At 48.2% G+C, this 16,794-nt stretch overlaps 1 protein-coding gene across 1 annotated transcript in view; it reads left to right on the plus strand.

Annotated features, from left to right (window-relative positions):
• Positions 1–16,794, plus strand: part of MTCL2 (microtubule crosslinking factor 2) — a 579,413-nt gene that overhangs the window by 296,608 nt on the left and 266,011 nt on the right. The gene's annotated exons all lie outside the window — the stretch shown is intronic.

Below are 16,794 nucleotides of genomic sequence, written 5' to 3' on the forward strand. Positions count from 1 at the left end.
TGGGGACCTCTGGGGTCTGGGGACCTATGTCATTTTTTAGAGTGTTTTAGGTTCTATGGAGGTAATAAAATAGTTTATATCTTGCATTGGATGAAACTCTTCATTTGTTTGCAGGCCTTATTCCAGTCATAGTCTGTTAGTGGGTAAGGAAGAGTACAGCGGCCATCTCTCTCATGCTTGCGTCCCCTCCTCTGTCCTGTTCCAGAACTGATGTATGAATTTGTTCCTAACTTTCTACTACCTGTCAGGTTAAGTATTGTTGAGATTGTGATGGTTGCTATATGCATGCCTGGGAACAATGTAAACATTTCTCTAGTTGGATGTGCTGGAGGAATAGGTCTGGGCCAGCCCAAACACTTCCCATGCCTCTGAGAATGTAAGGAATTCGTTTTTCTGGTAAAAACTCCTGTGAGTTTATTATTGCTATCTCTTCCATCATAGTTTTCAAATGGTTTTATAGATCACAACAGCATATCAGATAAAACCGTGGGCACTTAGCAGCATTTTGATTCAATTTTCCCATGCACAACACAAATGGAAAGGTTTTGGACACGTTGTACTGTGGCTGGTGGATAGGTTCCCTTTAACAGGTTTTGGTCACAGTTAGGGTTTTTTGTTGAACCAGCTGACTCCATGCTATAATTGTCCCGGTATATTATAATAATTTAGGAAGTCACAACCCACCACTTGTCCATGGAAGTTTCAATGCTACATTTTCTCGTCCTTACCAATGTATTACAAAAGTGCTTCTAGTTCTTTAAAGAATTTCGAAAGAACCACTGGGCATGAAAGAGAAGCAGAGTAGCCCTTGATACATTAAGTTAGACCAGGAGGTGTGCTTGAGGTTGGACTAGCCAAGATGACTGTTGCTCCTTGCTAGAGCTCTGCACCGCCAGCGCTAATATCTGCCATAATCTCATTCCTGGGTTCAGCGGTGGTAGGAAATATGATGGTAGGCAACACCTGCTGCAAGGGACGGCTGCTCAACTCTTCAATGGATGAGGCCCTCCTGGGGGACAAAACAGACTGCTGCAAGGCAAAGTCCCCACATCCTCCTCCCTTTTGAAGCCAGAGCACAGCAGGAGGAGCAATGGTATCACGGAGTAGCTCTGGAGCACTGAGGGCCTCTGCTGGCGGTGGCGGATCAGGGGGGATCCCAGACCTGAGGAGACTGAGGAGTGGGGTGCCTCTAGTTGCCAAAAGTGGCACACCCCTACTCCCACTGGGTGCTGGAGGATGTCCGGTGTGGAGACGTGCTGTGCACACCCTCTTCAACTGCCCCTCTGACCTGAATGAGAGGGAAGTGGCAGCACCGGGAGGCAGGAACTGGTGTCGATCCAAAAGACAAGTTGGTGTGCTTGGCCAGGCACATAGGTCCCTGGCTGGGGCTGAGCTGGACACCCCTCACTGAGACTGCTGCAGACCCAGCCCTGGGGCTCAACGGCCCACAGAGACTCTCACACCAAGGAGGTACCCATGACCTGTGTCTCCTCGACCAACCCACTATTGGACATAACTGTAGTCTTTCATAGAGGCCCCTTGGCCCATGCATTCTAAGGAGCAAGCCGACGCCCACTGCCTGGAGCGGAAGTATTTAGCCTCTGCACCACTGAGTAGTGAGAGACCTCGTCTATGCCTGTTATCCCTGGTCACCATGCCTCTGGCGGCACAACAGACTTTGGGGCCACCTTAGCTTATGAACATCCGTAGCACACATGAGTGATGAAGACTACTGGAGGTGCACACGGTTAGGGCTGATGCCGACTGACGAAGACCGGACGCCTATGACCAGACGTCCTTTACTTCAATGTCCTACCGATTACAGCATGTAACACGGGACGGATTAAGGTCCTGTACTAATTGAAACGCCCTGAGGAAGCCCCAGGCCGGACGGGAGCTTAAAGGGGATGAAACATGTGTTGGCTGTTACCTTCACACTTTGTTTTATGGATCATTGATTCAGTATTTACTATTGCATACAGCTCTGAGTTCTGGAAAGAGTCCAGCCTCATAAAATACCTCAAAACACAACCTTGTATTTTGGAATTTTTTTCTGGGAAAAGATTGACAATCCTTACCTTCAAGCAAAGGGCCCATTTCTGCCTGCTCGCTGCCGGCATCGAGCACCCTGAGGCAGTAGGATTGAGGTCCGGCCCTTCCTGAGGGCGAACTCAACATCCTCAACCCTCCCTCCTTTTAGACCCACCCCCCATGACTCCCAGGTCCCCAGCGATAGGCTGCTTGAGATCGACCGGCTGATGCAGGCGCCCAGTCCAATAATCTGCTCCGTGCCTCTCAGACGGGATTCCGTCCTCAGCACGGAACTGAAACTGCTCTCTTAGCAGTGACGGAAGAAGCCAGAGCTGTGTTGGACCGGGGAGAAAAAGCGGCCATCATACTACTTGACCTCAGTGCCGCCAGTCTAGACAACCCTTATGGTGATTTTAGTGGTCTTAGACAACCTTAGAAAGCTCTCTAAGTGGTAGCTGTGGAGAGAAGCCTTGAGTCTTACTCCAGAAGGCGCTTAAAGCAGCTTGTTGTACCAGAACATCATCTTATAGGTATAGATTAAGTGAAAAAGTACCACCCAGGGTATTTGTAAAAATGTGTATTTATTTTAAGACACTCGCTAACACATACAGATATCTCCTACCTGGAGATATATACAATGCACACAGTACTTATCAATAGAAACAGGAGCACGTAATACACAGTGATCACCAGAAGGAGACAAAACCATATACTAAGATAGTGGTTTGCGAACCATGACCCTAGTCAAAACTATACCCAGAACATGTAGAAGTGCCGGGGATCCAAGGAACCACCCATGGTAAGTAACCAGGAGCCCCACGGACGCCGTGTGCAGAGTAGGAACACGACCGTGGGATCAATGCAAGTCAATGGGTAAGTCGCAGTTGAAATTTTAAAGAAAAAGAACCCTTCCCAGTGGACCCTGAAGAAACCTAGTGGAAGACAGAAGGTTAGAGACCAACTACACCCGTGGATACCCAAGGAACCAGCATACCTACACCAGGGAAGCCAGGTGCATAGGTGTGAAGTGGCATCGGAAACCGCCTTCGAACCCAATGGAGGACTTCAGGAAGATACCGCTCCTGGAGGTGAAAGTGTCCATGGAACCCAAAGGTGGATTCAAGTTGGGAGGATTCAAGTTGGGAGGTACCTGCAAGCAGAAGGGACGGAGTCTATGCCACTCAGGAATGACCAAAAGGCATAGAAGACAAATGCCCACTGTGAGAAGCTGGCCTGGTATATGATGTCCACTAATGTAAGTGGGCACCTTGCACCAATTCAGACAAACCTTATAGTGATTTAGGAGGTCTCAGACAACCTTAGAAAGTTATCCTAGTGATAGCTGTGGAGAGCAGCCTTCAGGCTTAGTCAGGCTTAGCCTTGAAGGAGTGTAAAGGAGCTTGTTTTACCAGAATGCAATCTTATAGTATATAGATTAAATGAAAGGAGAACCACACATAGTATGCATAAATATATGTGTTTATTATATAACACTATCTAAGTATGTTACAGTATCTCCCACACGGAGATAGACACATAGCACACAATATATATATTTCTTTTTACAAAGTTTTATATAGCGCAAACTTGACCCGAATCGGGTATCAGAGCGCTTTACATAGCACCAGTTGCATTACATGAGGACACATTCCTTTTTGTTAGGTACGGGGAGATTAAGTGATTTGCCCAGAATCACAGGATGTTCAGCATCATTGCTGAGACTCGAACCCAGTTCCCCAGATTCGAGGTCGACCGCACTAGCCGTTAGGCCAACTCCTCTCCCCTTTAGCAAAGAAATCACAGTAAATAGCACTAATACACAGTGGGCCCCGGGGGGGGACTAAAATATTTACTAAGAAAGTGGTATGAGAACCAGAACTTGAGTCAGGACAATGTCGAGAGGACGTGGTATTGCTGGGGACCCACATAACCACCCATGGTAAGTAAATAGGGCCCCCACGGAGAGCGTGTGCAGAGTGTGAACACAACCGCCTGCAATGTAGAAGTCTATGTGCAAGTCGCATTGGAATTTTAAAGATTAGGGATCCTTCCTAGTGGACCCTGCAGAAACCTTGTGGAAGACAGAAGGTTGGAGAGTCACCCCACCCATGAATACTGCAGTACCCAAGTTACCCAGGGAAGCCGGGTGCCTAGGTGTGAAATGGCATTGGAAACCGCCGTCAAACCTAATGGAAGAATTCAGGAAAGTGCCACTGCTGGAAGAGGAGAAAGCGTCCAGAGGAATCCAATTGTGGATTCTTGAAGAGGAGTACCTGAAACCAGAGGGGACAGTGTCTGTAACTCAGGGGTGACCAGGAGACTTGGAAGACAGATGACCCCCAATGTCGGGTGCTTCAGGTAAGATGATGGTGACCTTGACTCTGCAGCTGCGAGGACCAGGCGATGCTGAGGATGACCAGGACCCGGGTACAAGCAGTCCCATGAAGGATGTCGAGTGCTGAGAGGTCGGTGTCCGGCAGATTACCGACCAGCCTTTGCAAAGGAACCCATGCAGGAAGTCAAGAAGGTGCACGGTTGAGACCAGCAAGGTCCAGGAGTCTCACCAACAGCAGGGTGAGCCAGGGCAGGCCCCGAGCAATCAGGGGAGCACAAGGAAAACAAAGGTGATCCTCAAATTGACCCACATGCCAAAAGCACGAGTCGCGAGAGGACGTCAAGCAGCTCACCAAAAGATGCAGGCCACAATGCACACGATGCAGTGTGGCCGAAGATTCTAGTCACTAGAGGTGCTTGTGGTTAGGGCTACTTGGAGCCCGAAGATCTTCTTGCAAAGATTTCAAGAAGCCTTTGCAACTGCAAAGGGGACGTGGTACCCAGGGGTTCGGTTATTGGAACCCCCACAAGGACTACAGTCCTCAAACTTGGTAAGAGGGTAGAGCAGGCCTCGGGAGCTGAGGAAAACCACCACCTGTGTTGCAGTGCTCACAAAGTCTGGAGGAGCTTGAGATCTGCAGATTGGTCATCTTAGTTGCGGTGCCTGCAAATGCACTAGAGTGACTCTTTCACTCCAAGGGAGATTACTTTGGTTGTCCTTGATAATGAACGGGCCTTGGAGAGTTCCTGTATGATGCACAGGCACAGACGATGTAGCAGACTGGAAGGGAGACGAAGTCGGGCCCAAATGAAGTCCAGCGAAGTCCAGAGTACCCAGACGGTAGAAGTGCAGTAGTTTCTGTCCTGAATCAGGTAAGCCCTTAAGTACTCTAGGGAAAGGGTTGGGAAGATTCAGGGGACCCTCCCAAGGGATGGTCTGGACAGGTGGGGATGTTACTTCCATGTCCTTTGTCCAGTTTCGTGCCAGAGCAGGAGCCAATGGCTCCCAGGACTGGTTTGAACTGGACTATGCACAGGCACACCAAATGTGAACCTCATGCAAACTTTCAGGCTCTGGCAAGTGCAGCCACACCTCCCAGTGACAGGATGCGTATTGTTCTGCCTTCCCCTACTCGAACTTGGCTCAGCAGCAGGAGGGCAGAAATGTGTCTCTGGTCGGCAGCAACCATTTTGTGCTGTCCGGGACTAGAAGTCTGGCACCGGGAACTCTGAGATCCTAACGGAGGGCTCTTCCAGTGTTTGAAATCATACCTGGTTTCATGATAGGATTCATTGCAGCCATTTTCAAGATGGTCATTACGTGATTATGCGGTGCCCCTCTATATAGTATATGGCTGCATCACTGACAACACGGGAGACTGGACTCCGTAGGATGTAGGGGTGTCCTGCTCATGCAGGGGCACCCTCACACTTAGAACCGAGCACCCTGCCTTCAGGATTATAAAGGTCTGCTCTAGGTGTGACTTGCAGGTTTTAAGTGCAGTGACCTTAGAACTAGGAAAACCTATATCTTTCGTAAGCGGTGCTAGCACCATCTTACACTGGCTGCAATGGCAGGCCTGTAGTTACAAATTGAGTGCTCTTCCATGAGTGGCATAATATATGCTTCAGCCCATGGGAACCACTGGTGTACCTATGCCCTAGGTACCCTTGTACCATATACTATGGACTGATAAGTATACACCAGTGTCCAATCTGTGATGTACCTAATTACTTACCATACCAATTTAGGGGAGAAAGCACAGAGACTGGGTCCTGATTAGCAGGATCCCAGGCAGACCAGTCAGAAACAGCATTACATCAAGCAAAACGTGGGGGTTACCATAAAAGCAAATCCTACTTTCCTATAAGCTTGCATATGAAAACACCAATGAAACAGAAGAAAAAGAAAAGTTAAACCAGGTGGAGAGAGGCGTGGTACTACCTGACATAGAGCTGTATTTTTATGTGATGAACCTACTGCATGTGGTACAATGGGCGGCTGAGGGAGACAATTAGGAGAAACAACTGCTCAGTGGTACTTGTTGGGACAGTCCCCTAATGGAACTACTTATGAGGGGCTTGAGTCACGGGGGATCAACAGGGTTGCACTGGTCGTAGCGGATACCAGGTATTTCCTGGGAGGGCAGAAGGGGTGGGGGCCGGTTTTGTATCTGGGGGCCAGTTTTGCAGCATTGCTGCAATATCGGCCCCATGTAACAAAATAAAGGCAGCAGCGGTGCTCGCAATCTCAGTGCCACAAGCCCTCCCTCCTCCAGTTGGGCCAGTTTAGTGGAATTACCAGACCTGGTTTCTCTTTCCAGTCCGGCTGTGGGGATTACCCTTATGTGGTATGAAAGATGGCTGAAATATGGGAGAGGGTGGCCGTTAGAGTACTCAGGCGGTCCCTCCTTTACAAAAGACTTAGACTTCTGGACGTTGCAGCCGTTTAAACATACTGGAATGTGTGAGAAGTTGGCCTGGTATATGATGTCCACTATTCTAGCGTGACACCTTGCACCAGTCCAAACGACCCTTATTGATGATGGTTGTCAAGTCAACCTTATAGAAAGCTATCCTAGTGATAGCTGTGGAGAGCAGCCTTCAGGCTAAGACTTAGAGGCAAGTTAAGCAAGTTGTTTTACCATTTATAATCGCTGGAGTATCAAATGAAAGCACACCACACAAGGTATATATCAAATATATATGTATTTATTCTAAACACAACCCCTCTGGACGCTTTATGATGTCAGAGGTAAAAGTACAATACAAGGAACTTAATTAGCATACAATAAGTTGCACAGTATACTTTTTGCCCTAGGGGCCTCACAAACCATATACTAAAATAGTGGTATAAAAACCACGTGAGGAATAGAAAGCAGGCCTAGGGCCTGTGGAATCGCTGGGGCTGTCTAGAACCACTAAACGATAGGGTGCAGGAGGTCCACAGAAGACGCGTGCAGTGACTAAACACAGCCACGGGTTACCATTGACTTTCTATGAGAAACTAACAAGTTACAATTTTAAAGATTAAGGACACTTCTAGCACTTCTAGGTTAACTATGATGAAACCCTTTTAGACTAGGACACTTGGCGGGCCATTACCCTCGGTACTACCAGAGTACTTGTGTTACCTCACCCACGGAAGCCGGGTGCATAGGTGTCTTTTAGTGTCGGCTTTCGTCGATCTATTCCAATGGAGAACTGCGAAGAAGTGCTGCAGGCGACCAGAGGAAAAGTGTACGGGTGGATCGGAGATCTGAAGAACCTGAAAGCAGAGGAGACAGTCTGGGGCACTAGCCAGTGACCAGGGCGGCAATAGGAAGATGCCACCAGATGTCGAATGATTTCAGGTGAAAAGGTGAAGCTTGTCTCATCAGCCACGGGGACCAGGAGGAGTTGACGACGACCAGGAGCTGGAATCGAGCTGTCCCACGAAGGATCTAGTTGACTGCAGTGTCGTTATCAGCACTGGACCCAACAAGCCTTAGCAAACTCAATCCACACAAGATTTCGAGATTGGCTTCGGTGCAGACCAGCAAGGTCTGAAGAACTTCTCCTTTGTAGGGAAGTTGGAGCACGCCTAGAGCAACCAGGAAAGCAAGTTGATTCAAAGGTTTGTCTTCTTGGGGGCTCACTAGCCAATGGACTAGGACCCGCGAAGACGCATCGAGCTTAAATGCACAAAGGGGGCCCACGGGAGTGTGGGCCTTTGATCTTCTGTGCAAATGGTGCTCGGGCTGGGGCTTCAAGCACCCCAATGCACAACTTCGGGATACCTCGGGAAGTAGGTACAGCTTGCAAAATGCAGGATGTCTAGGAGTTCCAGTCCCACGTCTCTCGTGTCCGCCACAGGTCTCAGTTTTGCTGGGAACGTAGAACAGCGTCAGTAATGCCTGGAAGTCCGTGTCCTGTGTCGCAGAGTCTTCGGGATCCGGCGGGAGCATCGGTAATGCAGACCGGCAAAGATGCAGTTGGTGCCTGTTTGAACCGGGTGGTCACTCCTTGACAGTCGATATGGAATGTCGAAGGTCCAAGATATATGTTGCAGTTTCGTCCAGGGTAATCTAAAGTCCTAGGGACTGGGGTTCTATTCTTATAGTAAAAATAGGGGATGGACTAGCTCTATGGCCCCACCTATGCGAGGGCCAGGGGTGGGGGTGGTTAAACCCCTCCCCCTTTGTCTAGTTTTGCGCCAGAGCTGGGGCTGGGTGCCCCAGCAACAGGTTTGAACTGGGAAATGCATTGGGCACCTTGTGGTCCCCAGGCAGTGTCTGAAAAGCATTCACTGAATGCAACCCACCCTGCCCAAATACACTAAAGCCTGTCTGGAGAGGTGCTGGCACCTCCCTGGACAGGAAACTTATTGTCCAAGCCTCCCCTGCCAGAGTTTCGTCCAGCAGCAGGAGGGCAGACTCGTGTCTGTGGCAGCCGCATCCATTTTGTGATGCTGAGGCTCTGTTTAACTTTAACCGGGTTTACCAGTAACTACATGTCTTCTCTCTTTATAAGGGTGTTGCTACCCCTGCCGCCAGAACTGGTGGGGGGTAGTATTCCAAAGTGTTTGACACCTTACACAACATGTTTTGATAAAGCCAAATCAAAGTTGGCATTAACCGCGAGAGTTATAATGCACTTCAGAGTATATGGTATGGTTATATCATAGAACAGCTATAAGGAGATGGTTCCGAAAGCTGCAGAGGGGCTAACTTCATGCTAGGGCACCCTCTCACATAAAACCAAGCACTCTGCCTCCAGGATTGTTAAGGCCTGCCATAGGAGTGACTTATAGGTGCATATGTGTCTATATATATATATATATATGTATATATATATATATATATATGTATATGTATTAGTATATATATAGGGAGAGATATAGGTATACTATATCTAAGTAAGGGGTGATTATACCACCTTACCCAGGCTGCAAGACCTGTGGTGTCAGTCTGGAGGCCCAACCAGGGGTGGCACAATACATGCTGCAGCCCCTGGTAGGCCTTAGGTGCATCTATGCCCTGGGTACCTTTGTTACACTATACAGGGAGTCACAATGGTGACCCAGTACCCAATCTGGTATGTACCTAAAGTACATGGTATCAATTTAGAGAGAGAACAGCCAGGTTGTGGGCCTGATTAGTAGGACCACAGCCATACGAAAGTCGAAAAACCAGTGAAGCACAGCAAAAAGTGGGGGTAACCTTAGGAAGCAGACCCTACTCTCCTACAGCATGGATATGTTCGCTTCTAGATGGTGGGAGGGGAGCTGTGGGAGGTCTGTACCCTGGGGAGTGGCTTATTTTGTTCACAGAGGCCTGTGAGGTGTTCTCGGTGGGGTCTGGTCAGTTATTACAGTATGCTAAGCTTGCGGGAACGGCTATAGAAATTTGACTGAATTTCTGGAAATTCCTCCTCAAACGGAGACCCTGCTGACGGTGCTGGCAGTAGGTGCCTCCCAACACCTGGTGTTCATATTTTATAAGGCTCTAAAAGGAGATAGGATTCGAGCCCTAAATCTAGACCGGTATGGAATGTCGAACCGAGGACCAACTTACGGATGGAGAGTGGAGCATTTTTAGTGTGCTGATCTGAAGGGTATCTTGAAATGCCAGGTTCAAACTGATACATTTCAAATATGTACACTGCACTTATTTGAATCTGATTAAGTGTAATGTATGCTGAAAAGGCTGCAACATGTCCGCGATGTGGAGTGGAAGGTGCTTCCTTATCTATACCTGGCGTGCATGTGTCCACACGTTCATACTTTTGGGGCTTCAGTAGCAATCACTGGAGTAACGAAAATTGAGGGGGCCTCCCTGCACGGTATGAAGAGGGGCCCCCTCCATGCTCAAACAGGGGTTCTCTGGCCAGAGTCCAGTGCCGAGGGGGCCCCCTATAGCTTGCGCCCCTCCCACACCACGGGGCCTTGTTACGCCCCCAGGGGCAGTGACTAGGATTACACTTGTGGTCATCCCGCAACACTACCTTTTGAGCATAATAACAAAACCGCTAGTGAAAAAATACAATGGATATTTCCAGAAACTATGAGACATATGGTCATGGGTTTTATTGGAGACAGTGACCCTTTGCTATATCTCTGAAGCAGTAAATGTAAATGTAAATTGATACTTGTATAGAGCACTACTCACCCGCAAGGGTCTCAAGGCGCTTGTACGAATACCGCTGTGGAACCCATCCTGGCTTTCCCTGTGAGGCGTCCACTCCTGGGCACCCCCAAGGTGGAGACCAGGCATCCTTAGCGTTGTGGGGGCCGTTGTGGAGATTAAGCAAGCTATTGCCCAGAGTTGCAGAGTGAGACTCCATGATTGGAATAGGCACCGAGGCGAGAATTATCAGGCCCGTGGAATTTAAAGCCCAAGGACCGCAGAGGCGGGAAATTGCACCCTGGTCCCGGGCTAGACCTCTGCATCGGGGTCTGCCGTTCTAACCACTGAGTCACACTTCTCCACTAGCAGTGACACAGTTGAATGGGTGCTGGCAGAGGAGATCCGCTTCAGCTGTGCAGAAGAGGTGAGAGGGTGCTATACGACCTGGACACCTGAGCTGCCAAACTTAGTGTGTTCCAGGAGACTGATGAGGGGACCATACACCCGTGAGAACAGACACAGGGATCTGAAAATGGAACTCAATCACACTGGTTTCAGGAGGAAAGAGGAAAGACTGTGAGAAGGGGATGATGGGACCATACACCTGGGAGAACAGATACAGGGATCTGAAAATGGAACACAATCACACTGCTTCTGGGAGGATAGAGGAGAAGCTTGGAGGGGATAGAGTGAGTGTTACTAGATAGAGAAATACTAGGTAAATCCATATACAATAGAAATAGTATAGCTCCGCTCACAACCCTGCACTGAGGAAAGGAGGCACACACCTGGCATAGAACTGTCCAGTTGGAAAGATGTGAAAGAACACTGTGATGTTGTTGCGTATAGTATATGACTTTTGTTATATGTGTAATTGCAAAGTGAAAACATTTTTTTAAAAATAAATCCAAGACACGAATGATGAACCAAAGCCCTTCTTAGCCAGAATATCGAACAAATATGGCTGCTCTGCTGAACTGAAAGCCCAGGCTGCGTCCAGGGAAAGACCTACTGTCTGTTCCTCCATTGTCTCTCTGTATTCTGTAAAACTGTAAGGCCTCCTGAGATTCAACCTAGTACTCTGCCAGATATGAATCCTGACGCTCGGAATAGACCACAGTCTCCATAATTCAGAGTCATTAACACCTTTGTTAGTATGTTTTTCGCAAATTTCAGAAGTGAGATAGGCCTATATGATGAACATCCATTTTGAGGTCTTCCTGCCTTATGTATGACTACTACTGTGGCCAAGCATAAATCTTGGGGTAGTCTGCCTTCTGCCCTCGCTCCATTGCATTAAAAAATTGCAAAACATGGGGCACCAGTTCACTTGAAAATATTTTTGATCAACATGTCGTTCTTGCCATGAGGTTTTCCATTGCATCTGTGATTTCCTCCACCATTAGGTCAGCCTCAAGTATTTCTCAGGGGAAACAACCTTTACAACGCAACTTTTACAACGCACTACCATTACAACGAAACGTTTACAACGCAACATCCATTACAACGCATGCATTTACAACGCAACCATTACAACGCATGACACTACAATGCACACCACTACCACCCATGTCATTACAACGCATACCATTACAACGCATACCATTACAACGCATCGCATTACAACGCATAGTATCCCTTACACTATCCAACACTTACCCTACTGTTGCACCCCCTGGAGTTAGAATAGTAATTTTTACCCCTACACTATCCAACACTTACCCTACTGTTGCACCCCCTGGAGTTAGAATAGTAATTTTTACCCCTGCACTATCCAACACTTACCCTACTATTGCACCCCCCTGGAGTTAGAATAGTAATTTTTACCCCTACACTATCCAATACTTACCTTACATGCATTGTAATGTTATGCGTTGTAATGGTATGCGTTGTAAAGGTAGTATGCGATGTAATGGAATGCGTTGTAAAGGTGGTTTTTAAAAATGCGTTGTAATGGATGTTGCGTTGTAAAAAATGCGTTGTAAAGGTAGGCGTTGTAAAAGTATGCGTTGTAACGTCATACATCCATTTCTCAGTACTCTAACTAGAACCTTGGCATTGGCAGCTCATTTACAAAAACAATCTGATAGAGACATCTAGCTGCAGATTGCTTACTTTAGATTTAGAGTAGGCGCCAGACTGGATCGGGAAAGTTTTGTACAGCAGTACATCCGCATGCTGGTCGAGGGCTTCGAGCGAGACTGTAGCAAAGTCGTACTCTAGATGTGACATTGATGGATTCCACATAAGCCCTCCTCCGACATGCTGACGTCAGTTTCTTCTTTCCACGCTTACAACATGGTTCCGATGATCGGTTCATCTGGCCATTTTTTTGCCTACCTCGATGATTTTGTTGAAAAGAACAGTGTGTGTTTTCTATGTCCTCAGAGTTTAAACCTTGTGGGCGTTGTGGACAACAAATGTCGGCCATGGACTAAAATTCTACTTGTATTTGGTGCTCAGGAGAGCGTCATGACCGCAAGGAGTGCGACTCATGTCAACGGTTCGACCAAAGGCACTAAAGGAGCTTCACATGAAGCTTCTTGTTGCGCAGATGTCACAGTCTTCTAAGACATCCCATCAGCCTAGGTCTTCTTCGCACTCTATGGACCGACCGACCGCGAGTACGATCCAAAAGCCATTCCAGTGGGTGTCACTCCTCTTCGGCTTCTAAATGGGAGTCTCTACGCAGGCAGTCGAAGTCACAGTGTCATCCGACTTTGTCACATGGGGCCTGCCACCAGTCTTTGGCTGAAGATTTTGTGTATGAGTCTACCCTGCGCCTCACAACCTACCCTGGATCCAGGGCGACTCTGACCCAAATGAGAACCTTGATTTTCCCATAGACACTAATTAGAGCTGAAGTGGACATTATATCCACCTCTCGCCCAATCCGCGTGTTTAATCATGACAAAGGAACCTAGTGATTAATCAAACTTTGGAACTCCTTTATATATTTATCTTGTACATTCCTTCTCCATTCTACTGACAACTAGCCCCCTCCAAAGCCCTCTCTTCACATCGGCAAAAAGAAAAGAACTCTGGCAAAGAGCCCCCTGTGGAGTTCATTGGGCATTGCAGCGCCGTCCTAAGGAGGAGCAGCCCGATAATGAAGTATGACACCCTTTGGGGTGTGCGAGGGCCTTTGCTCCTAAAAGGAGCACTCTCCTGGCCTGAGCCACAGGTAGACCTAGACTTTTACATAGGAACTGCATACTTCAGTCTTATAAACCAAATGAGATATTACCACTCTCTCTATAGTTTCTTTGGGTCTTCATCTTCATCTTTACCTTCCCCTGGAGTACCCTTGGTCCTCAAGGGGGTGCACAACACCATGACTGTGTCCATGCTAGCTGGATCACCCTAGAAGTCAGTCCGGTTATCAGATTCAAAATCTTTTCCTACCCCAGTGCACAGCCCTTAGGGATTACTATCTTCGGCGTCGGAGTCTGGTCCTCCAACTCCGGCATTGGTGTTGAGGTCCGACCTGCTGACTTCGCTTACTGTGCCGTTTGACGCTCCACCTTCTTTCCACTCTGAAGCCATGGTGTCGCCTCTTTGGCGCCGGATGGCGTTGTGTGCGGCGCCGGATGCAGTGTCGGTGGAGCTGCCCGTTTCTGAAGTCCCTTCTCCTGCCTTTGCTGCAGAGGAACATGATGTTGGAGGCAAAAGAGTTTTTCCAGCCGTTTTTCAGGCAGTTCAACCTCCTACAGACTAGTTGGTTGATTGACTTAGGGGAAGCTGGTGGTTTGGAATCTTCCCCAGCCTCTGGCCTTTTGTCTTCACCTGGTATGGCCACAGAGATTGGTTCTTCATTGGCAGATCTGCTCAGACGATTTTGTGCCGTTCTTGAGGTATCACTTCCTTTTATGGATGTGACAATGGATCCGTTATTTGAGGTCCTATGTCAGAACCAATTGGGACTTGAGCCGGTGTTTCCTTATTGTGAGACTCTGTATGATATTTTATTGGAGGACTGGCGAAGCTTGTGTCTGGGGTGTCTGTGGATCATTCTGTTTCCCAAATAAAGCAAAGTTGACCCTCAAGTGGACCCACAGGCCGGAGGCACAGGAGTCGCAAGGGGACCTCAGGCAGTTTCACAGGATACCAGCTTGCAGGGCACAGAGTGCGAAGATGCCAGAGTCTTTCTCAGAAAAGATGCGCTGGGGTCAGGGCTACAAATGGCTCAATGCAGGGATTTGTTGCATGACAAGCAGGTTCAACTGCAAAAGGACGCCGTGCACAGGGGTAGCGGCTGTGCGATCCCCACGAGGGATGTCTGCCTTAAACTTGGTAGGAGGGCAGCTCGACCTCGGAGACCTTCAGAGACCCCCCTTCTGCGTTGCTGGAGCCTTCGGAGTCTGCAGGAGCTCAGGAGTAGCAAACCGGTCAGATGTGTTACGGTGCCTGCGTTAGCAGGAGAGTGACTCCTTCGCTCCAAGGCAGATTTTTCTGTTGTCTTGGAGATCCACAGGGTCCTGCATGGAGCCTGTATGGATCACAGACAGCGGCGAGACTGGGGACTGCAAGGGAAGACAAAGTCGAGTCCAAGGGATGTCCAGCATGTCCAGACGGTCGAAGTGTAGTGGTATTTTCTTGCAGAATCTTGTCCACGTAAAATATAATGTCCTGTAGCCAGGTAACCCATTTTATACCCCGGGAAAGGGTTGGACAGATTCTAGGGACCCTCCTAGGAGAGTGTCAGGACAGAGGGGTGGCTACACCTATGTTCTTTATCCAGTTTCATGCCAGAGCACAACTGGTTTGAGCTAGACTATGCACATGGACACCAAGTGTGTTCCTCGTTCAGACTTTCTGTCACGGTAATAGTGCACCCACCCAGCCCCAATGCACTATATCCTGTCTGGTAGGTGGTCAAACCTCCCTGTGACCGGATGCCTATTGTACTGCCTACCCCTGCTCGAGCTTGGCTCAGCAGCAGGAGGGCAGACTCGTGTCTGTGACTGGCAGCATCCATTTTGTGCTGTAAGGCTCGAGAAAGTTGGTACCTGTAACTTAAGTACCCCAGAACCTTGGTTCTGAGGAGAGGAATGATACCTCCCACACCAGTTACTGGTTAGAAGGTATGATTCCAATGTGTTTGACACCAAACACGACATACTTTGTTGCAGTCATTTTCTAGATAGCATTTACTGCGAGGTTATAATGCACCTTTACCTATATGTCTGGTAGTATCACTTACAGCCTGGGAGAATGGTCTCCGAAGTCTGCAGAGGGGCCCTGCTCATGCAGGAGCACCCTCTTACTTAAAACCCAGCACCCTGCCTTCAGGATTGTTAAGGCCTGCCATAGGGGTGACATAAGGTTTTAAGTTTAGTGATATAAAGATATAGTGAACCTATATCTCATGTAAGTGGTGCAAGCACCAGCTTACACAGGCTGCAGTAGTAGACCTAGGGTTCCATTTTGCATTGCCTCTTAGGGAGGGGTGGCATAATACATGCTTCAGCCCATGGGAGGCCTCTGGGGTACCTATGCCCTGGGTACATGTGTACCATTTACTAAGGACTGATAAGGGCACCCCAGTATCCAACCTTGAGTTGTACCAAAGTACATACATATCAATTTAAGGGAGAAAGCAGATAGGATGGGGCCCTGAATAGCTTGATCCCAGCCAGACTAGTCAAAACAGTGGATGCAAAAAGTGGGCGTAATCATAAGAAGCAGATTCTACTTTCCTACACAACCCCACCCAAAGCTAAAGGAGATTAGACTAACTTTGCCCAGTTGAGTCTTCATGTTCTAAGTGGAAATATCTGGAGAGTCCATCTGCATTGGCAAGGTTACTCCCAGGTCTATGTTCCACTGTATAGTCCATCCCGTGTAGGGAAATGGACCAACTCAAAAGTTTGAGGTTTACACCCTTCATCTGTTTTAGCCACAAGACGGGCTTGTGGTCAGTCTGAACAATGAAGTGAGTTCCAAACAGGTATGGCCTCAACTTCTTTAAAGTCATTTAGGGGTGTCACTTTGTAACCATACCCCTTTACAAATCTCCTATAGTGCCCAGTCAGGCCCAAGAAAACTCTGACCTGAGTCTGGGTGGTTGGAGCAACCCAGTCCATGATGGTCTGGATTTTGCTCTGCAATGGTTGAACCAGGCCTACACCTACCAGGTGGCCCAAGTACACAAACTTGCTCCGCCCTATCTGGCACTTGGTGGCCTTGATAGTGAGGCATGCCTTTTGCTGGACCAGAGGATCCTCCCAGGTGGAACTAAAGACAGCTATATCATCTAGCTATACTGCACTATGTTATGTTATTAAACATTTATATCGCGCACGGATACTCAAGAGGGTCC

The sequence above is a fragment of the Lissotriton vulgaris genome, chromosome 7 (assembly GCF_964263255.1).
Source record: "Lissotriton vulgaris chromosome 7, aLisVul1.2, whole genome shotgun sequence".
Lineage (NCBI taxonomy): Eukaryota > Metazoa > Chordata > Amphibia > Caudata > Salamandridae > Lissotriton > Lissotriton vulgaris.